The 22,423-nt window shown below is 45.5% G+C and overlaps 1 protein-coding gene and 1 long non-coding RNA gene across 4 annotated transcripts in view; both read left to right on the forward strand.

The window, feature by feature from the left end:
* Positions 1-22,423, forward strand: part of MID2 (midline 2) — a 329,458-nt gene that overhangs the window by 79,003 nt on the left and 228,032 nt on the right. The window lies entirely within an intron of this gene.
* On the forward strand, positions 1,692-19,997 carry LOC122461713. Its single transcript, XR_006283825.1, has 3 exons — positions 1,692-1,829; positions 18,871-19,048; positions 19,713-19,997. It is a non-coding gene; the product is annotated as an uncharacterized LOC122461713 (long non-coding RNA).

Consider the following 22,423-nt stretch of genomic DNA (forward strand, 5'->3'; position numbering starts at 1 on the left):
AGTTGAAAAATGCCCTTTCTAGGAGCCAGTTCCTTACTCTTGTACAACCTGAGCCACGTGGCTTGGCACAGGTGCCCTCTGCGGGCTGGGGAGGGGGAATGGAATCCTTGATGCACGGGGCACAGAGCCATTTTCTGGTGACTGCTGTGGTGGTGGCAGCTGTACTCCATCTTGGGTGTGAAGCTCTGGTCAGTGGGTGTGCGTAGCCCCTGGCCTTGCCCACCCCCAAGCTCCCTCAAGGGTGTTGGGGAAAAGTCATTGCAGAAGCCATCGCACGAGGGACACAGTGCCCATGCGCCATCTCTACCGTGGACACTGTGCAGAAGAACTGCATCAAGTGTGAATCTGGGACTTTCCGTGGCCCCTTCGCAGAACACAGAGATTTTCCCTGTGGCAGGGTGTACAGGGAAATGTGGTAGCTTGGGAAATGGAAAGTTTGAATTTGCATTTGGAGCAGCAAACCATGCCAGTGGGTGGAATGTTGAGGGGGAATTGTTTGGAATAAAGATGGGCAAACCCACATCTGTCAGGATATGGATTTGCCAAAGGCCAGGAATGGTTCGGCTCTGGGCCCCATGTGTGCACCTGCTCTCTGCCCCAATCATAGAATATCAGGGTTGGAAGGGACCTTAGGACGTCATCTAGTCCAACCCCCTGCTCAAAGCAGGACCAATCCCCAATTTTTGCCCCAGATCCTTAAATGGCCCCCTCAAGGATTGAACTCACAACCCTGGGTTTAGCAGGCCAATGTTCAAACCACTGAGCTATCCCTCCCCCCTGTACTCCATGCTGAGGGGGGAGTCATTCTCTGGGGAATGGTTCCATCTCCCCCTGCCCATTGTCTATTTTGATGTGCTGGTGCTGTTCCTCATTTATTCCTGCAACACTCTGAGACCCTCACAAAGACCCTCACCATGGCCCCACATCCAGATTTTCCCAAGGGCTAAGGCCCTGTTCATCATGGCAGGTTATTATGATGATGATTGTTTTGTGGTGGTACCCAGTCACAGACCAGAGCCCCATTGTGAAAGGCGCTGTATAAATACAGAGTAACAAATGGTCCCCTCCCCAAAGAGCTTACAGTCTCTAAGACAAGAGACAGCAGGTGAGGGGAGCACAAGGAAATGCATTGACAATAGAGGTCACAGCACATAGAGGTCTAGCCAGTGGAAAGGGGCCGTTCCCTTTTACACACATGCCCTTGTGTGGTTTTTCAGTTGCATGTGAACATTTCTGTGCATTGCATAGTTGGAACATGCAGCTTCTTCCGATCTCCATGAGCAACAGGCAAGCAGCTCTCAGTTTTCTCCCCTCACTAGTCCTATTGGTGAAGAGAGGACAAGGGCATGGGCTGGACCTTATTCAGTCACAAGATCTATCAGAACACATCACAGTGCACCTACGTTGGGTGAGGTCTGGCCAGTGGGTAGTTTGAGGTACGTGAGGCCACAGCTGCTAAAGGAAAGGAGCAAATTATGTTCTCAGTGTTTCATCTGTCTTCCTGTAACAGGGTGGCCTGCCCCAAAGGGGTGGAGGCCTGGGGTAACCAAACCTGATTACTGAAGAAACTGCTCCAGCCCACCTGTGCTGCATTAACAGCCTGGATGGAGCCTGATGGAGAACAGCTGATTGCCCTAGGAAGGGGAGCAGGATGCTGCAGTGAAGGGGGGAAGCTCAGGAACCTGCAGAGAGTGAGGGAGGCTCTTGCAGGGAAGACCCTGACACCTGAGGAGCTGAGACATTAAAATAAAGAGGCTGAACTCCAGCCTGATAAAGCCTGGGAGTGTCTGGGATGTGGATTCCCTACTGAAGGGGGGAGAGACACTGAAGTAGGGCTGGGGCCTGCCTGGATGGCCAGTGTGTACCCAGAACACTGAATAAATGGGACCCGCAGCAGGGGAGTGTCTTAACTAACTTTGGGTTGTGTCTTAGAGTTTATTGAGGACTCAAGGGGAAACAGAGGCAGGGTTCTGCAGGGTGGCCTCTGGCTACAAGGGGGCACTGAGGAGACAGGATGAGTCAGGGACCTGGAAATGGGATCCAGAGCCTGGGTTTTTGGTTTGAATGTGTCTTGGGTCAGAGGCTGGGGGCTGGCAAGGGCACATAACCTTTCACCTCTAGGGCTCAGGTTTCAATTTGGCCTTGCTCCACGTTGACCAGAGTTCCCATCTGATCCCTGTGACGGGGGTACCTGGCCCATATGGCTTTCTACAGGGAGCCCTGCGGTCCTACCACACACCACCCCAGGACGCAGCGAAAGGAGCAGTGAAGCTGGATCCTCCAGGGGTGCCTAGAGAGGACTCTTTGCGCAGCCACTTTGGAAACCACAGAGACCTGGTCCTCCAAAGGCGAGGTGGGTTAGTGACAGTCAATCAGGGCCCAGCAGGCTGAGATAAAAGGAGTGGCACGGCCTTAGCTGGGACCAGAGAGGTGAGGAGAGGGGCTCTGCTCTGCTCTGGCCAGAGGAGCTGGAGGGGTTGACAGCCAGCAGCTGTTCTCCAGCCACATTTAGCACAGCTGAGTTTTTAGGGGGAGAGGACTGAAGAGCCTTAACTTTGAGCTGAGGGTGAAGCGGAAGGGGTCCGGGGGAAGAGGCTCAGGGAGATGCTGCGATGAATTGAGTCAAGCCGTACATGGCTGTTGTGTCTAGATGTACCTGGATTGGTTCAGTGGAATAAACCTCCAGAAGGGGATGGAGCTTATCTGGGGCCTGAACAAAGAGCTGTATTTAAAGGGTCTAGAGTGGGGGCTGAAAACCCAAGCGAGGGTGGATAGACCATTTATTTATTGGATTCTGTGATACCCTGAACGGGGCTCATTGGGAGTTGGTGACTTGGCCAGAGTGCCAATCCACTGAAGATCCAGCAAGGTTGGCTGGCAGTCTGCAGGGGGCATCAGGGGTGCAAAAAGGACTGTGACACAGCACCCGCCTCTGGGAGGTGCTTCAGAGGTGAGTGCCCCATAACAATGCTGTGCAGTGATCTGTGTTTAATGAGGTGGTGCTCACAGCCCAGCTTCTAGTAAGGAGTCCCTTATGTCACCGCTGACATTGTTAATTTGCATGGCTATTGCTGTTTTCATCAGAGATGCACCCAGGCTAATGACTGGTCCCCTCCAGGTCTGGATTGAGTTTCAGTGGTAGGGGGCAGTGAATGAGGCTGACGAACAGTTCTGCCCCTGCTTTGTGGTTAGGGGACCTCCGTTTCTGGAACGGTGAGTGTGGCACCTTTTCACTAGACTGAAATTAGGTCCCTAAGCCCAGATCGCAGTGCTTTTGGACAAGGGCAGCTTCCATGCAGGTGTGGTGCACGGGACCTTTGCATAGGGAGAATTGTCTGAGCGACGATGGCTCGTTCTGCTTATCCCAGAAACCCACTTCCCCTTCGCTCTGCTCTCAGAGCCTCCTCGAGTGCTGGGCCCTCCAACCTGATAAGGAAAATCAGTGTCAACTGCCCAAAAGAAAGGGACCTTCTGGTGCAGCCACGTCAGTCACCACGGCCGATTGCTTTGTGGGAACGGAGTCGGGAAGGAGGATCAGAAAACAGATGTGGTTTTTGGAGCAGTTCCTGCAGAGCTTTGCTGTCCTGTGCAGGAGACCCAGAGAATTAATTGCAGTCGGGGGGAGAGATTTCTCCAGCTTTCTTTGCCAGTGATGTGTGCATTTGAACAAAAGGAGGATGTAGTAAAATGTGCGTGCCATTTGCCAGCTGGGAAAGAAAAGTCGTGTCTGTGTCCTGGAGACATTGTTTAGCAGGGATGGATTGTTTTGGAAGGATTAGCCCCATACAGTAGAGCCCATGGAATATTTGTACATCCTGGGCAGGTAGGACTCAGCTATGCTACTAGCCCAGGTTCCCCAAAAGTCTTCTAAGTCAAGTGAACCCATGCAACACAAGCAGCTCCACCAAGCTGAAAAGTTAGCTCAGATGTTTCCAGGGAAAGGGTGTAAGCTGCAGGGGGGTGGAAAGGAACTTTACAGCATGCACAAATGGCCAGGTGCCATGAGCATGGAGGTTTTTGTCTCCGCCTGGATGGCTGCTGCCAGATGTGAGCTGCAAGGCCGGTGGGATCCAAATGTTTTCTCCAGTGTTGATCTCTCTTAGTTCCTCAGTTTGCTTTTGTGAGTTGGGCGAGTGGGGAGAACCTCCCTGTTTGTGCCAGGCGCCTGCTGGGTTTGCATGTGTTAATATCTCTGGGGCAGCCAATGGGAGGCAGGTGGGCTGAGGATAAACCAGGGAGCTCTCCACTCCGGCTCGCAGCCACCCTTCTCTGTAAAGGGACACAGTCAACTCCGTTATCATAGCTCTGCCTTGCAGTGTTGTATCACACTCCTTACAAATGACCTCTGATTGTCAGCCCTTTCTCTCTGGCCTGGTCTACAGTTAAAACTTAGATCAACATAGATACAGTACTCAGGGGTGTGAAAAATCCACACCTCTGAGCACCGCAGCTAGGCCAGCCTAAACTCCTGGTGTAGACACAGCTAGATCGACTGAAGAATGCTGCTGTTGATCCGGCAACTGCTGCTTAGGGAGAGGGAGTTACTACAGTGATGGAAAAACCCCTTCCATTGCTGCCATGTGCGTCTACACTCGCCGTTGTGGCATAGCTATGGTGCGCTAGCTGTATCGCTGTAGTACCCGTAGTAGAGACGTGGCCTCTGTTTTATCCATTGCTTTACTCTGTGCATTCGACAGCACTTCACTTAGCATCAATGTCACCGTTCCTTCCTAGCTGAAAAGACCCTTAGATACATTGGTAGGGGAGGGAAACATTTATATAGCGTTTAAAAAAACAAAACAAACCAAAAACAATAAAAACGGGCCCCACCGTGCTGTGAGTTGGCTGCTCGGATCAAGATGAATCCTTTGTGCTGGGCCCAACCGCTTCTGTAGGCAGGTGGCTAGAGCCCATTCTATCTAATGTGAATTAGGTGCTGCCATCTGGGCTTCTGGCAGGTTGCCCGTGCCACCAGCAGTTGGATACCCTTGTTCCTTACCATCAAAGTTCCTCTTCTGATCTAGGGCTACAACAGACATGCTCCATCCTTCCAGCATCCTGCTTTCAATGTTTTCCTTATTTCCTATTTGTGTGCGTGTGTGTATGTATCAAACACTCACAGCACCACATTTAATGTCTCTCTGTTGAACAACTTTTTTTGTTACTTCATAAATAGGTTCCGAGGCCAGCAGTGCTAATATCTCAGATCTGCAGGGAGGGGATTATTCTACATTGGAATTTAAGATTGCGGTTTCCAGGTCAAGGAGGGTATGAGTTTTCTACAAGGGATGGGGGCGAGTCTTGAAACAGAACTTTTTTTTTTTTTGAGCAGGGGATAAGAGCAGTCCCTGCAGGAATGCAGCTATTTCATTAGCGAACTAAGGAGAAACAAAAAACACATCCAAGTTACTGGAGGGGGAAGGCAAAGTTTTGGCAGAAGTTGCTGCACCGGTAAATTAGAAATGAAAAATTTATGAGCGTGTTAAATTGTACAACTGCAGCAGCTCCAGATCATTAGGTATTAAATTCCTGGTTAACTTTATATCTTATGATGATTGACTTTTATACAGTGATTAGTTGGGTGGGAATAACTTGTGCACAAATATTCCTTGCACCTCCCCTGCCTGAGCTTTAAACTCTTGGCACACTGGCTGAGGCAGGCAGCCCTCGTGATTCTTGGGAAGGAGAGAAGCATTAGATGCTGGAAGTAAATAATTTCCTGCTCTAAAGGGCTTGCAGAAGAAATGGGGTGTGTAACAAGGGAAGGAATTTGTTATCTCTGCAGCGCGGTTTGTCTCTCTGCCGGGGGATCAGGAAGCACATTTCGCCTTCATTTAAACTATATTTTCAGTTGGCACATCTGAAATGCACAGTTGGCACAAATTCAGTTGTTGTGTATCTTTGTGAACATTTTCCCTCTTGCATTTCAGATGTGGTGGGCCAGCTGCCTCTGGTGAGTGCCAGGAAAATGATTTGCTGATTGAAACAGAAATCTCGAGATTCCATTGCTTCAGATGGGGTTTGTCCCCAAGCTCCCAAAGCAGAAAATGAACACCCAGCATAAAATGAGCATTGGCTGCAGATGTCTAATTACCATTCCCTCTTTTCCTAATCACCCAGACCTGCCAAAACAAAATGCTACACGCTGTAGATAGAACAGATCATTGTACCATGAGCGTCCCTCTTCTTTTATCCGTGCAGTGACATCAGCTCATCCATACCGGTTTTGATTGTTTTTTTGTGATGTGCTCCCCTATGCTCTTCTTTCTTGCATGCATTAATCCGCAGGGAAATAGCTAACAGTGTTGTCACTTTAACACGTAATTGCTAGGCTTCAAAGTTAATGGCGTGTTGAGATGGGCAGAGTACTTAGTAGCTCCTTTTCTTAATGCTGGGAAAGTGCGCTGTTCTCAAGGCCCTGGACACTGAAGAACTGTGTGTGTCTATAGAGCAGGCACTGTCTGGGCAGCACAAACTTTTCCCACATGCTGCCCCCAGCAGGGACCACCTGTAAGGGGAGAAGGGAAGTTCAGTTTCTAGTAGCCCTTGGCTTGTCTGCTAGGATGCCAACATACATGCCTGTTCTGATGATGATTTTTTTGTGATGTGCTCCCCCCACGCAGTAGAATGGACCCAGCTTGTACCCCCAGCTCATGTCATAGAGATCATTCAGCATCCATTAGCTGGCAGATCACTGGGCTAGATTCGAACCAGTGACCCAGGTGAAATGCTCTGCATTCCTGAGCCATCCAGGCCCCTTGGTTGCTCCACCATTTAAACAATTAGCAGCTATACCAAAAGATTGATATTCCAGCCGTAAGTAGATGTTGTTTAATATTCAGGCTATATTCCCTCACTTGAATATTCAGAGTGTGAATTAGCAAAGTTGATTCTGATCTGTGTGCAATATGGAATGTCCTGATTTTATTATGGTGGGGCTCAGTTATTCAGCAAGCATACTGTCATTTGGAAAATGGATCTGAGAAATATTCAGTATCTTTAGGTAATTTGGAGAATCATCTGTGTAGTCTTTAGTGAGGGTAATGTGAATTTCTTACTAGGGGTAAGTCATGCTCTGAGATGCTGAATATTACTATTATTATCAAATTAGCCCCTTAAATAGGTTTACAAGTGTCATTAAATGATTTTACCATGACAGATGGCAGGCTTGTCTAAGTTTAATTTGAATATCACAGCAATGTATAGTGGATGTAGAGGTTTTTTAGAAATTAATGTACAGGAGCAGTGCCGCTACCTATAGAAACCCTTTGCACTGGAAGTGGCAGTCGAGCTAGAGATAGAGACCACCGATAAGGTTACATGGTCCATCCGGTCTGGGCTAATGCAGGAGCGCTCCCTGTCATGCATTTGCTAGTGCTTTGTGCTGTCTAGTTTTATCACAAACCAGTGGGCTTCTAGCATCTTCACTGGAGAGAGACACCAAATCCCTCTTTCGCAGGAAGCCTCATCTTATATTAGGAATAATTTCCCCCCTTCTTATTTTTAGCCTGTCATTCTTAGTTATCCCCCTTGTAGCAGGAATTAGTGTTTATGTCCTTCAAATGTGAGCAAACTGGTATGTCTCCCTCCCCTTCACACCCCAGACACCTTTCGTCATTAGTAGGCCATGTCTACAGTAGCAATTATGCTGGAAACATTTCGGTTGTTCAGGGGAGTGAAAAATCATGCCCCCCCCCCCCCCAAACGACAGAAGCTTTGCTCCTATAAGTGGTAGTGTGCACAGTGCTATGTCAGTGGGAAAGCAGCTCCCTCAGCAGACACAACTACCACCATTCATTGTGGGTGGTTTAATTATGTCAATAGGAGAGCTCTCTCCTATTGGCATAATGTGGCTACACAAGCACTCTTACAGTGGCACAGCTGTATCGGTACAGGTGTACCACTGTAAGCGTAGACCTAGATTCCTTCAATTGTTGTAATTCCTCCTCCTCCATCAGCTCCTCCAACAGCTTGATCATTTTTGTTGCTCTTCTCTGCACTTTGTCCAGTTTGTTACTGTTGTGATTACAGGGTGCCCAGAACTCAGCTCTGTGACCCGGGTCTCTCTCGAGCTGTGTAGATTGTCTCCCTGATCTATGGAGTGGATCCACATGGGAAAGCAAAGCACTTTTCCTGGGAAAGGTTGGAGTTCTTTCCGAGTGCTTGAACTTTCTTCAGCAGCATACAAAAGCTCTTTGCAGTCAGTAATGGATTTATCCTCACGTGCCCCTGTGGAAGATTAGCTGACTCATCCAAGATCACCAGGGAAATCTGTGTCTGAGCTGGGAATTGAACCCGGGTCTCCTGAGAACTGCCACAATCCCCAGTCCGTCCAACTCCCCTAAGCAGCAGTTCAGGTCCTTACACTAACCTACACTAGAACTTCACATCTATTGCAAGTTTGCCGCATTTGGCACAGTCCAGAGCGAGTGGACGAATTAAAAACCAAAGAGTTGCAAACTGTCGCTTCTGTCTGTTGATACCTCATTAATCCCTTGCTGAATGGCCTGCAGTGTATTCTGTGTAGTACTGAAGTCTGGGGGCCTCATCAAAACCCACAGAAGTGGGGGAGATGGACATTTCTGTGTAGGAATTACGAGGTGTGCAGGTAAATGAATTTCCAGCGGATGAGGTTCTGTGGGGGATGGGCAGCCTGCACAGTGGGCATGTACTGAACTTTGGATGTTTAGTCTTTGGTAGGTTTCAGAGTAGCAGCCATGTTAGTCTGTATTCGCAAAAAGAAAAGGAGGACTTGTGGCACCTTAGAGACTAACAAATTTATTTGAGCATAAGCTTTCGTGCATCCGATGAAGTGAGCTGTAGCTCACGAAAGCTTATGTTCAAATAAATTTGTTAGTCTTAGAAAGTAGTAACTGAATCCCAAATCTGAGTCCTGGGGCTGGCCACTGGGAGTCCCTTCAGGCTCAGGGCTGGAGAAGTTTCAGGGGGGAGTGGGAGGCTATTCTAGAAGTAGGGGGCAGTGCTGGGAGGATGCAGGGATGGTTGGCAGGATCGGGCTCTGTGGCTCTATTCAAAATGCATTGGTATTTAGGCCCTGTAATACACTGTGCAGGCATAGAAGAAGCATGGTAAACTGGGGGCCTGAGAGGGGGGGATATACCAGGCAAGCACCAGAACTCGGCAGAAGGGAGTCAAAGTGCACCTAAAATGGCTGATAGCTGCCACCACATGCTGACACATCACGTGTTTGCTGGGACTTTTCATTGGCTCTTGTAGAAATTGGCTGCACGTGTCGGGGTGCGAAAAGAGCCTTCCTCATGCTCCTTGTGAAAAGCTGCAGCTAAGCGTGCTTCAGAGCGGGTGCTGGCTTGTTCCATGTCCTTGGTGTGATGCATAGTTACGTGTGATAAAGCTGCTACAAGGCCTAGCCATAGCAATAATTTTTAAATTAAGACTGGATTTTTTAAAAAATCGGCATGTGCTGGTTCCCCCAGGAATTATTTTGGGTAAATGCTGTGGGCTGTGTTAAAAGAGGTCAGACTGGGTGATCACGGTGGTTCCTTCTGCTCTTGGGATCTGTGACTAGCCAGGACCAGGTGCTTCCAAGGAAGGCATACCTCCCATCCCCCACTTCTCAATGAACAAGCGTTGAATAACCTGCCCACAAGAAAAGCTTCTTCCTAGCCCCAGCCAGTCGGTCACTGGCATATGTCCTGAAGCACATCATGTTTTCAGCCCCATGTAAATTTCTACCCTTCCTGACTGCGGATGTTCACGTTCATAGAATCATAGGTTTCAGAGTAGCAGCCGTGTTAGTCTGTATTCGCAAAAAGAACAGGAGGACTTGTGGCACCTTAGAGACTAACAAATTTATTTGAGCATAAGCTTTCGTGAGCTACAGCTCATTTCATCAGGTGCATTCAGAATCACAGACTATCAGGGTTCTACACGTTGTACAGGTGTTGGTCTAATGCTTCTTAGTACCTTCCGAAGGCCTTGGCCTCAATAGTACCTTATGGCAGTGAGTTCTGCAGATTAACTCAACGCTGGGTAAAACATTTATTTCATGGCCTTGTGACTGATGGGTAGGAAATCAGCCTGGGTCATAGGCCTGTGTTATACAGGATAATCTAATGCTCTTTTCTGGCCTTCAACTCTATGAATCATGGTGTTCACTTCCCAGGGGGTAGCTATGGGAGTGAGAAAAAAGGAGACCTCTCCTGAAAACACTTGGAATGTTTTCATGAGCCCAAAGGAACAAGCTGCTGGTTTAGGAAAGGGTTAACCCTTGGAATGTCTTGCCAGCTGTTCACTGAATAATACTTAGGGGCTGGGTCCATATGTCTGCAGCATCCAGAGAGTTCAGGGGTTGGGATACATTGTACAAAGTGTTAAGAAAACATCAGCTCGGTCTGTGCAATCTGCACAGGTGGCAGCACTGACTTACTGCTGTGACCTAACTATGATTTACTGATTGAACTAATTAGACAGCAGCCTGACCTATGCTTCCTTTAGAACTGGGTTCTAGCAATGCCCCAGGGGATTTATATGGCCATCTTCCATTAATACTGTTGGGAATTACATGCATAAATCTGAGTGGTCCCTGTAATGTTGCTTCTTTTCAATATGAATGTGCTTATCACCACCTAATGTGTAGAGGTTCACTCTGAATTTCCAAGGGTTTTGACCTTTGGGAATGGGCTGACAGGGCCTGACCTTTTGGGGCAATGTTTACCAGTTTACAGATACTGGGTAAAATTTTCAAAAGCACCCTAGTCCCATTTTCAAAAGTAATTTAAGCACATTGGAGACTAAGGGCCAGATTACAAAGGTATTTGGGCACCTAAAGATGCAAATAAGTGCCTAGTGGGATTTATAGCAACATCTAAGTGTGTTAGGTGCCTGACTCCCATTGGCTTTCAGTGGGAGTTAGGCACCAAACCTGTTTACGCACTTTTTAAATCCCATGAGGCGTCTGGCTCCATCTTTCGGAGCCTTTGTGAGTCAGGCCCTATGTCTTATTGAAAGCTAATGGAATTTAGGCTTTTGAAAATGAGACTTGGGTGCTTTTGAAAATTGCACCATTGTCAATACTAGCCTGTGCTTACCGCCTGCCGTTCTAGTCTGCAGTGAGTCCAGTCATAGGCTGTTTCTCCTGTTGGGAAGACTGGGGTTTGACGCAGCACAAACACCGTTCTGATTAGGCTCACGCATAAGGGAAGCAGGCAGCAGGTGACAGAGTATTAGGGCTGGGGGAAGAATCCCCCTTGCAAGGGGAGCAGAGAACACTGATTACAAAATCCTGAAGCATCTGTACGAGTCATATGACCCATGGAACTGCGGATCGGTGGGCTAATGCAACTGATTTTAGGACTAATGCTCTATGTTCCTAACTGTCTTTGCTGCTTTGGGCAAAGTGATCCTGGAAGGTGATAAATGGAAAAGATTCCGTTAAGAGGTGCTATCTTCCAGGAATGCATTAGGTGTCTCGTTTCTGCTCCTGCCTATTGTGTTCCTTTTATCTGTCTGTCAGCCTTGCTTTCAGACTATCACTCACTCTGCATGGGGTGCTGTGTGAAAAATGTTCTCTGGGAGACTGTTGTAGCAGTGTTAGTGTGTTGCTTGGGGTGAGGATATGATAAGGTCTGCCAGCCTGCCTATCTTGCTAGAATTGCCAAAGAAGCGCTCTATTAATCATTCTCTGAAGATAGCTCACAAACTCCTGCAATGCAGAGGTACCTTGAGAACACAACACTAATAGTTTTTACAGATCATGGTCACAGATATTTTGGGCAAGTCTGTGTTGTTTTGACTTTCTTCCTCCTCTTCTTCCTTCTCCTCTCCTGGTAACAGGGCTGTAATTTACATCAGCTATGTACAGGGATCGAAAACACTCGACTTGAAAATCATGTCTTTCCAGTACAGTGGTTGAGCCAATGAAGTGCATCTCTGGCAAAGCTATATACGTTCTGATACACTGCGTTGTCTCCAGAATGTGGATGTGCCATCCCTGTTCATTGAGCGCTGGCCCTTCCAAGCAATTGGGAATGGTGGCAGGTGTGGGCTGATTGAGGACAGCAGTGTTGGCCCAGATGGAAGACTTTTTTGCTTTTGCTTTCTGAAGGTTACAGAGTCAAATATTACTTTTCATCTGTGGAAAGTAATCAGATTAATCAGTTGCATCCGGCTGTGTGTTTCAAGTAGAGCAATTAATGAATCCCGTTAGAACCCATCTGTGTGTGCTGAATGTTTGGAAGGAGAGGTGCCCAGAGATCATTTGGCAGGTTATTTTTATTGGGCATGGCTCAAAGGCCTCATTTGTGCTTGAATTTGGAAAAAGAAAAGGAGGACTTGTGGCACCTTAGAGACTAACAAATTTATTAGAGCATAAGCTTTCGTGAGCTACAGCTCACTTCATGCAATTTGGAAAACGTATGATTGCAGAGAACTAGCATTTCAGGTGACTCTCCATGTGCCCTTTAAGTAAGTTTCTTTTAAGGACAAGCAAATGTATTTATGAAAGGAAATAGTTCTTCTGACCCAACTCATCTGCACTGTGGGCCAACTGGCCATAGTGTGAGGGGTGTGGTTTCAAGTCTGTCTCAACTGAACTTGAGACGGATCACAGTATTCCTTTCCTGTTGCGTAGTTGTGTCCTTTGACCAGAGGAACAGCATTTTTTGTCTGAATGCTGCTGTTACACAACTTTTTATTGTGCATGAACTCCCTCTGACTCTCAGAAGCATGAAGCTTGACTTTCAACCAGTTTGTGTTCACCACTGCGCACACTAATTGTATACCCACGGTACTGTATGAAAGGCTGGAAGTATTTCAAGTCTCAAATCTAGTTTCAAAAGGCTTTGATTTATCTGAAATTAATCTTACTGTAAAAGCCAGCCTTAGATTTTTGTAGGTATCCTGGTAAACCCAGTCAATAGATCCCTTCCATCCCTCCTTGTGTCTGTATTGCCTACAGTATAATCCCAGAAAACAAGAGTGCAAAGAAAAGTCTTGTGGGATATTTCAAAGAGATAACAGGAGAATCTTCACTTGCTTTTACAGGTGGATTTTGAGAACCAGAGTTTTGGTGATTACTGATAGAAAATGTTTGGATAGTTTTAGATTGTGGTCTGAAAAATAAAGTTCATGATGGATGAGAGCTTCCTACAGTTATTAATGTTGCTGAGTGTAGAGTCCCAGTGATTACTCCACATTTAAGGTTGTAGGAAAGTATCCATACAAAGCCAGATGTTTTACGCCCCATCCTTAGACTCACTGGAAAAGAGCTTTTCTTTCTGAAGCTTTCATTTTTCTTCCAGGCAGGAAGAGATGGTTTTGATTGGAGAATCTGAGGGTAATTGGACTAACTTGAGTTATGGGACTTGGCACAGTTGAAGTCTTCTAAAGTGTTTGTAGAAGCTTAGCTCAGAAATAGCTTGGTCTAAAAACTTCACACTGTTTTTTAAATATTATTGCTCTGTGCCAGCTAGTGCATAGAACTATCATTAAGATTGGGTGGAAAATCTTGGTGTTAGGTGCAAAAGTTTAAACCTCTGGGAGCTCCATGAAGGTATCTGTGGACATAAAGCGGATAAGAGATCTTGAGGAAGTTTTAAGCAATGTGAGAGTGCCTGGGGAGTTTTAAAATTTGGCGAGACTAATAGCTAGGGTAATACTGTGATAGTTTCCACTATAAGCCCAATTTTCTTCTAACCCAGGTCTAACTTCACAACAAAAGCTTCTTTTTGCCTGTGGTTTCTCATATTTGGCTTCCCACTGGAAGAGAACTATTCTGGGAAGTTTGAGAATAATTGAATGAGCCAGTTTAGACAAATAAGGTTTAGGGTGGGGAAATGGTGGGTTTTACACTCTAGGCAAAGAATTCTGTGTTTCAGTGACTTGTAACTCCAAAGTAGCTTAGCCTGAAGACTTCAAATTTTTTTCAATATGTGAATCTTCAATGAGAAGAACAACTGCATAGGACTGTTCTGCTAAGGTGGTGTCGAAAACTTGTGAATTCTTAAAGATAAAACATGGCTGGGAGCCACCTGAAGGTCTACAGATGCTATAAATGCCATGAAGGGATTTCTGGGAGTCAGGAATAATTTGGAGAGCATCTGTATTGTTTGAATATGCCTTGACGCCAACATGCACAGATGCTGCTAGCACAGCCAGCAGAGATTGTAATTTCTGTGAGAGAAATTACTGCAGATTACTAAGGGCTAAAAGGTCATTCTGATGTATGTCCTGTGAGAGAGATAGCTATATGGTTCATGGCACTTACTATATCTGAGAACACAGCTTGTAATCCCCATAGCAGAAATATTGACATCCCTTGCAGGGAGATTAATACAAAACAAAAACCAAAAAACAATCCCACCATAGTAACATTCACTTTAAAAAGAGGAACTACACTAAATGAAAAAAAGAAAAGGAGTACTTGTGGCACCTTAGAGACTAACAAATTTATTTGAGCATAAGCTTTCGTGAGCATTTCTGATGAAGTGAGCTGTAACTCACGAAAGCTTATGCTCAAATAAATTTGTTAGTCTCTAAGGTGCCACAAGTCCTCCTTTTCTTTTTGCGAATACGGACTAACATGGCTGCTACTCTGAAACCTACACTAAATGAAGACACTTGTTAGATGGAAATTAAAAGGAGCTGTCGGACGGGTTAAATGCCTGCAAGCAGTATGGGGACTACTTAAAAACAGCACGGTAGAGGCTTTTAGACTAAATGTATATCCCCAATCAGAAAAGACAATAAGAGGAGCAACAGAATGCCATCGTGGCTAAACAACAGAGTAAGGGAATCCATTAATGGCAAAAAGGCATCCTTTAAAATTTGGAAATCAAAACATAGTGAGGATAATAGGAAGAAGCACAAACTCGGTCAGATTAAGTGTAAAAATATTAGGCAGGCCAAGAAAGAATTTGAGAAGCACCTGGCTGAAGACCATGGGCAGGTCTACACTTAAAACACTGCATTGACGCAGCTGCACCAGTATACCGCTTTAATGAAGATGCTCCTATGCTGACGGAAGAGCGCTTTCCCATCAGCATAGTTAATCCACCCCCCTGAGAGGCAGTAGCTATGTCCACGGGAGAAGCTCTCTCTTCAACATAGTGCTGTCATATGGGGATTTGGGTCAGTCTAACCACGTCTCTCAGGGGGTGTGGATTTTTCACACCCCCTGAGCAATGTAGTTATACCAATATAGGTCTGTAGTGTAGACCAGAAACTAAGAGCAACTTTTTTTTAAGCACACCAGAAGCAGGAAGCCTGCCAAACAGGCAGTGCAGCCACTAGATGACAAAGATGCTAAATGAGCATTCAGGAAGACAAGGCCGTTGCAGAAAAGCTACATTAATTCTTGGCATCGGTCTTTGCTGCAGAGGAGGTAGGGGAGATACCTACGTTGGAGCTAATCTTTTTGGGTGACAAATCTGAAGTATTGTCCCACGCTGATGTATTAATAAAAGAGGTTGTAGAACAAATTTGATAAATTAAACAGTAATAGGTCAGCAGGACCCGATGGTATTCATCCAAGAGTTCTGAAGGATCTCAAATATGAGATTGCAGAACTATTAATTGTAGTATATAACCTATTGCTGAACCAAGCTTCTGTACCAGATGACTGGAAGGTAGCTAATGTGATGCTTATTTTTAAAAAGGGCTCCAGAGGTAATCTGACAATTGCAGGCCAGTGAACTTAACTTCAGTACCAGGCAAACTGGTAGAAACTATAGTAAAGAACAGATTTATCAGACACATAGATAAACACGATTTGTTGGGGAAGAGTCTCACGCCAAAGGCTCTTAAGGAAACTAAGTAGTCATGGGATAAGAGGGAAGGTGTTCTCATGGACCAGTAACTGGTCAAAAAGGAAACAAAGAGTGGGAATAAATGGTCAGTTTTCATAATGGAGAGAGGTAAATAGCGGAGTCCTCAAGGATCTTTATTGGGACTGGTGCTATTCAATGTATTCCTTAATGATCTGGAAAGGGGAATGAACAATGTGTCAAAGGTTACAGATGATACAAAATTATTCAAGATAGTTAAGTGCAAAGCTGACTGCAAAAATACAGGGGGATCTCAAAAACTGAGTGACTGGGCAACAAAATGGCAGATGAAATTCAATATTGATAAGTGCAAAGTAAAGCACATTGGAAAACATAATCACAACTGCACATATGGGTTCTAAATTAGTTGTTACCACTTAAGAAAGAGAGCTTGAAGTCATCATGGATAATTCTCTGAAAACTTCAGCTCAGTGTTCAGCAGTGGTCAAAAGGCTAACTGAATGCTAGGAACTATTAGGAAAGGGAAAGAAAAGAAGACCGAAAAATATCATAATGCTACGTATAAATCCATGGTTGCCCCATCTCAAAAAGGGTGTAGTGGAAATGGAAAAGACTCAAGAGTAGGGCAACAAAGATCATAGAATCATAGAAGATTAGGGTTGGAAGAGACCTCAGGAGGTCATCTAGTCCAACCCTCTGCTCAAAGCAGGACCAACCCCAACTAAATCATCCCAGCCAGGGCTTTGTCAAGCTGGGCCTTGAAAATCTCTAACGATGGAGATTCCACGACCTCCCTAGGTAACCCATTCCAGTGTTTCACCACCCTCCTAATGAAATAGTTTTTCCTAATATTCAACCTAGACCTCCCCCACTGCAACTGGAGACCATTGCTTCTTGTTCTGTCATCTGTCACCACTGAGAACAGCTTAGCTCCATCCTCAGGGGTATGGAATGGCTTCCATCAGAGGAGAGACTAGAAAGATTAGGGCTTTTCAGCTAAGGCCTGGTCTACACTAGAAAATTAGGTCAGTTTTAAATATGTCTTTGGGGGGGTGTGTGAAAAATCCATACCCCTGATTTGTGTTGTTAAGTCAACTAAGTCCCTGTGTAGACAGCGCTAGGTTGATGGAAGAGTTCTTCCATTGACCGATTACCTACACCAATAGGAGACCCCCTCCTTTTGGCATAGGTGGTGTCTACACTGAGTGCTGCAGCGCTCTGCCTCTGTAGTATTTTAAGTGTGATAAGCCCATAGAAAAGAAATGATTAAGGGGAGAGATGATCGAGATCTAGAAAATCATGAATTGTATGGAAAAAGTGAATACGGAAGTGTTATTTATCCTTTCTCACAATACAAAAACCAGGGGTCACCCAATGCAATAATAGACAGAGGTTTAACACAAACGCAAGGACGCATTTTTTTTCACACAACTCCCAATTAACCAGTGGAACTTATTGCAGTGGGACTTTGTGATGGCCAAAAGTATAACTGGGTTCAAAAAAGAATTAGATAAGTTCATGGCGAATAGGTGCATAAATGGCTCTTAGTTCAGGGATGTAATTTTATTTTCAGGGCGACCCTAAACCTTTGATTGCCGGAAGTCAGGAGGGGAAAACAGGGATGGATCTCTCCAGAATTGTCCTGATCTGTGCATTACCGCTGAAGCTCGGGTACTGGTCACTGCTGGAGACAGGATACCGGGCTAGATGGACCATTGGGTCTAGCTCAGCTGTTGGAACTTGCTGGTACTAAAAGAGAAATGGATATTGTTCCTGGTGTTTGTGAGCTCAGCTGGCAATCCACCAATGCAGTGGGAGCAATAGCTCAGGCCATGGTGCTTAGAAATTCTCTTGGCTCTGTCAATGGAGAGCATACGTCGTCTTCAAGTGCTGGTCCCTGTGTGTATTTGTGACATTTGGGGTATCGCAGAGCAATGAGGGGTTTTGTCATCGCTTTCCTTGTAACTTTGGGCATCTTAATGCTATGATGCTATGGTTCAGTGCACTGACGCCAGTAGCCAGCCTACAAGCATATGGTCCCTCCCTTCTTTCTGGGTGACCTCAACAATTCCTTCTGATCCTGAGTCCTCCCAAATCCATCTCCCTGAGTTCTTAACTACAGGGCACTTGGAATTTTCCCTTCTGGTTTGTCCCCCTCAAAGAAGTGAAACCTGCCCCCAGTCATCAGTTCACTTTGCACAGATGCTCCGCATGGTTTGCACAACACACACCTGCTTGGGGTAAAAATAAACAAAGTTTACTTAATTGAAAAATTACAAATTCAGAGATGAAATAGTAAGGAAAAGCAAACACATTCAGTTTACACAGAAAATAAACCTGAAGACACAATGAGATTTCAGGCTTTGCACTCCCTTTTCTAATACAAGATATCTATTGCCTTAACTCAGTTTCCTCTGTCCTAGAGGGGATCCAGTGTTTCACAGATAGCACCCTGCTTAGATGCTGGCCCTCAGTTTCTGGATGTTTTTTAGTTTTTTTTTTCTCTCCTTTTTTTTCTCTTTTTCCTAGAATGTTGACTCCTGGTTGTTCAGAATGGGGGGGAACTCCATCCTTTCCAGGACTGCGGTTTTCTTTTTCAGTTTCAATGTCCTTCCATTAACTTTAATGGTCCACCATTGTATCCTTCTGGTTGCCGTGTTTTCCCCAGGAATTTAAATTAGGGGAGGGAGTGTTCAAAAATACAGGGGAGGGGGGTGAGGACCAATGAGGGGTGAGACTATTAGTCAGGATGGGCAGGGATGCAACACCATAGTCTGAGAACCTCTGTTTGCCAGAAGCTGGGAATCAGTGACAGGGGATGGACCACTCAATAATTGCAGTGTTCTGTTAATTCCCTTTGAAGCACCTGACATTGGCCACTGTCGGAAGACAGAGTACTGGGCTAGATGAACCATTGGTCTGACCCAATATACCCATTCTTATGTAAAAATTAATTATAATATAATAAAAATGTTTAGTACAGAAACTCCAAATACCAGCCAAAATTGATCACTTGGGCAACACAGCTCTGTCTGCTGGATACCTAGGCAGAGTAGGTGAGTTCATGTAAATACAATCTGATCCTGAAGCCTTCTCCCCTCCCCAGGCTCATCACTAGCTGTCAGAGGAGAGCTTGTTCAGACCTTGCTTAAAAATCATAATTTGAAATTATAAGGTTGGCCAACATTGCCAAAATGAATGCGCCGACATTTTGGGAAAAAACAACAGTGGTGTGAGGAAGCTGGTCTTGGTTCGTATTTTTCAAACCTATTCTACTTTCTCAGGTACAAGTATTTTATCATACACTGTATATGCTTTTAAAGTGTGTATTAATGTTTCAGTTTCAATTTAAATTTCCAACCAATGACTAAATTGGCAACACTACATGTAACTAGTTGATAGGGTGACCAGATGTCCTGATTTTATAGGGACAGTCCCGATTTTTGGGTCTTTTTCTTATATAGGCTCCTATTACCCCCCACCCCCTGTCCCAATTTTTCACATTTGCTGTCTGGTCACCCTACTAGTTGACCACTTGTGGGGCGGGGGTTGGGGAAATTCAGGGGCGGCGTAGGGAAATCCCTGCCTGGTTGGACAACGGATGGGTACTTAAAGTTGCTTTTCTGTAAACAACTAGCTTGGGAGGTGCCCCTCCCTGCCTGATTACTTCACCCGCCTGTGGTCAGATAATGTTGTAATTGCACCACAATTACAATGTTGTACATGAATACATTCACAGCCGTAACCTATAAACAGATCTCTTAATGACCATCAAGTTCAGAACATTATAAGCTTTCATAAAATCTGTACCTCAGAATTGATGGTATCCATGCCATGGGGATCTGCACAACCCCCCTTTGACCCTTCTTATTACCCATAGTGGGGACCATAGGACCCATACACCCTCTTTACAGGGTCAGAACAAATCTATCCACCCTTCCCCTGCAGGAGGACAACCAAAGCTTTCTACTGACCCTGTGGAAGAAGATTATCAGCAGCTGGATTTGGTGATTCCACCGGTGGTAACAAGACTGTCCTTACTTCTGGATGATGCTGTCACTCCGATATCCCCATCCCCCACCAGATGACCATATGCAGTTCCAGGAACTGTTTAGGGTTGAAGCGGAGTTGTAGATCTCCCTAGAGGAAGTCCACGATCCACAGCATAACCTCTTGGACACCTTACAACTTTTGGGATTCGGGTGAATAGTGCTTTCTGTTAATAAAGCCATACTGGAGCCAGCTAGAGCAGTCTTCTGCCCCTACTGCTAAGAGGGCAGAGAAGTGCTATTTTGTCCCAGCCAAGGGGTGGGATTTCTTTTTTTCTCATCCTGCACCTAATTCCCGAGTTGTCCAGGCTGCCATGGAGAGATCTAGATAGCAACATACTAGAGCTACTCTGGTTGATAAGGAAGGTAAATGCCTAAGTTTGTTTGGAAGGAAAGTCTTCACATCTGTTAGCCTTCAGTTCAGAATAGCCAGTTACCAAATGCTGTTTGCTAAATATTCCAACTTCACAGACTTCATTAACCAGCTTCCTCAATAAGATAGGTCTCAGTTCTATTCTCACATTGAGGAAGGGAAGTTGGTTGCCAGAACCGTGCTTCAATCAGGAATAGATGAAGCAGATACATCATCAAGGTCAATGGCAACAGCCATTGTGCTGCACCTTTGAATCATGGCTTCACACTTCAGGTTTCCCAGGGAGGTCTAGAACACAGTGGAGGGACCTGCCCTTTGATGAAGCCCATATTTTTAAGCAAAAGTTCTTATATATTCCAAAATAAGGGTATCTTCTCTCTCTAAAAACGGCTGGTACCTCCATCAAGTTTGTATGGGAACACCTGGCAGCGGTCAGTGTGTATCACCCATCTTTACATGCATACTCAGTTTTTGCTCACACACTGACTAGCAGATTCTTGAAAGGATTAATCAGAACCTTTCTGCCAGTAAGGAAACATACTTCTCAGTGGGACTTAAACCTTGTTCTTTTGATACTCACTAAACCTCCCTGCAAACCACTGGCTATATTTTCTGTCTCTCTCCTATCTGTCAAAGTTGCATTCTTTGTGGCCATCACCTCAGCCAGAAGGGTAGGTGAGCTCGGAGCACTGATGGCAGGTCCGCCGTACACCGTGTTGCATAAAGACAAAGCCTCATTACGTTTACATCCTAAATTCCCCGCCAAAGACATTTTGGAGTTTCACCTGAGCCAGTCAATCCACTTACCTGTGTTTGTTGGTTTTTTGTTTTGTTTGTTTCTGGGTGTTTTTGAAACCATATGCATCTGAAGAAGAGAGGAGACTTCATTCCCGTGATGAGCCTTATACTTTTACCTGCAAGGAACGAAGCCAGTCAGAAAATAACCCAGACTGTTTGTTTTTCACTGTAGCAGAACGAGTCTGAGGTCAAGCTGTATCCTCTCAGAGGATCTCTAAATGGATCTTCTGCTGTGCCTTACTCTATCATCTTCGTCCCTCTCGTGGTGTGAGGGCTCATTCTACAAGAGCACAAGCGACTTCAATGGCATCACTTCAAGAAGTACTTCTACTTGACATATGAAAAGCAGCTCCTCTGCTGATGCATCCTTTGGGACAGTGGTAGTCCAAACGGCTCTGCCACCTGCATCTTCACGCCCTCTTTCTACCTGAGTACTGCTAGTCAGTCACCCACCGTGGAATATGCATAGGGACCAGCACTCAGCGAAGAAGTTACTTATCTTATAGTAAGTGGAGGTTGTTTGAGATGTGTGGTCCCTATCTGTATTCCACTGCCCACCCTCCTTTCTCCTCTGCTTTGGATCATTCTTGGATTTGCTATAGAGAAGGAACCGAAGAGGTGATCGGTCTGCTCCATCCTTTATCTCCTCAGTTGGAGGCACAAGGATAGCGAGGGCACATGCATGGACCAACAGTCACTGCTTTCAAGAATTTTCTGACTCTGGGCACATAGAGTACATACAATGGAATGTAAATAGGGACTGCACATCTCAAAGAATGTCCAGTCACTGTAAGTTAAGTAACTTATTCATTCCAGCTCCCAACGGCACAGCCAGGACAGCATGTGCTTTTCCTGCTATGCGTTACTGTAAGGAAGGGGGTAAAATTGGTCCCTTGGACAGGACTGTCATATCTATCAATTACATTACATCCTTCTCATGCCAGTGTTGGTGCACAGGGCAGAAACTAGATATTTCCATTCCTCTCTGTCATTTGCTGCTGCTTCTATCTTCTCTATGGTGTTGAGATCAACTGTTCTGCTCCCCCTGCTAAGAGTACTCGTTAATGTTTCTCTTCGGCACCCTTGTTTCCTCACACCAGCTGGTTTCCACTTGATAGCTTCGTGTGGGAGTCTGTGTGTTGGCATCTGAAGTACATACCCCAGATATGTCCAGTGCTTTCTTCTGATTCTGGTGGAAATGAGCTACTGGTTGGTGATTTCTCATCTCTCTCCATTGATAATGAAGTCTTTCCGACCAGTGCCCAGAATCTTTTGTAGGCATTTACTTTCAAAGGCATCTAGTTTTCTGTCTTAACAATTTGATAGATCTCCAGCTCTTGCACCCATATGTTAGCACTGAGATTATGTCTGGATTGAAAATTCTTAGTTTTGTTCTGGTGCTATATATCTTTGATATCCATACATTATTAAGTTTACTA

The sequence above is a fragment of the Chelonia mydas genome, chromosome 9 (genome assembly GCF_015237465.2).
Source record: "Chelonia mydas isolate rCheMyd1 chromosome 9, rCheMyd1.pri.v2, whole genome shotgun sequence".
Lineage (NCBI taxonomy): Eukaryota > Metazoa > Chordata > Testudines > Cheloniidae > Chelonia > Chelonia mydas.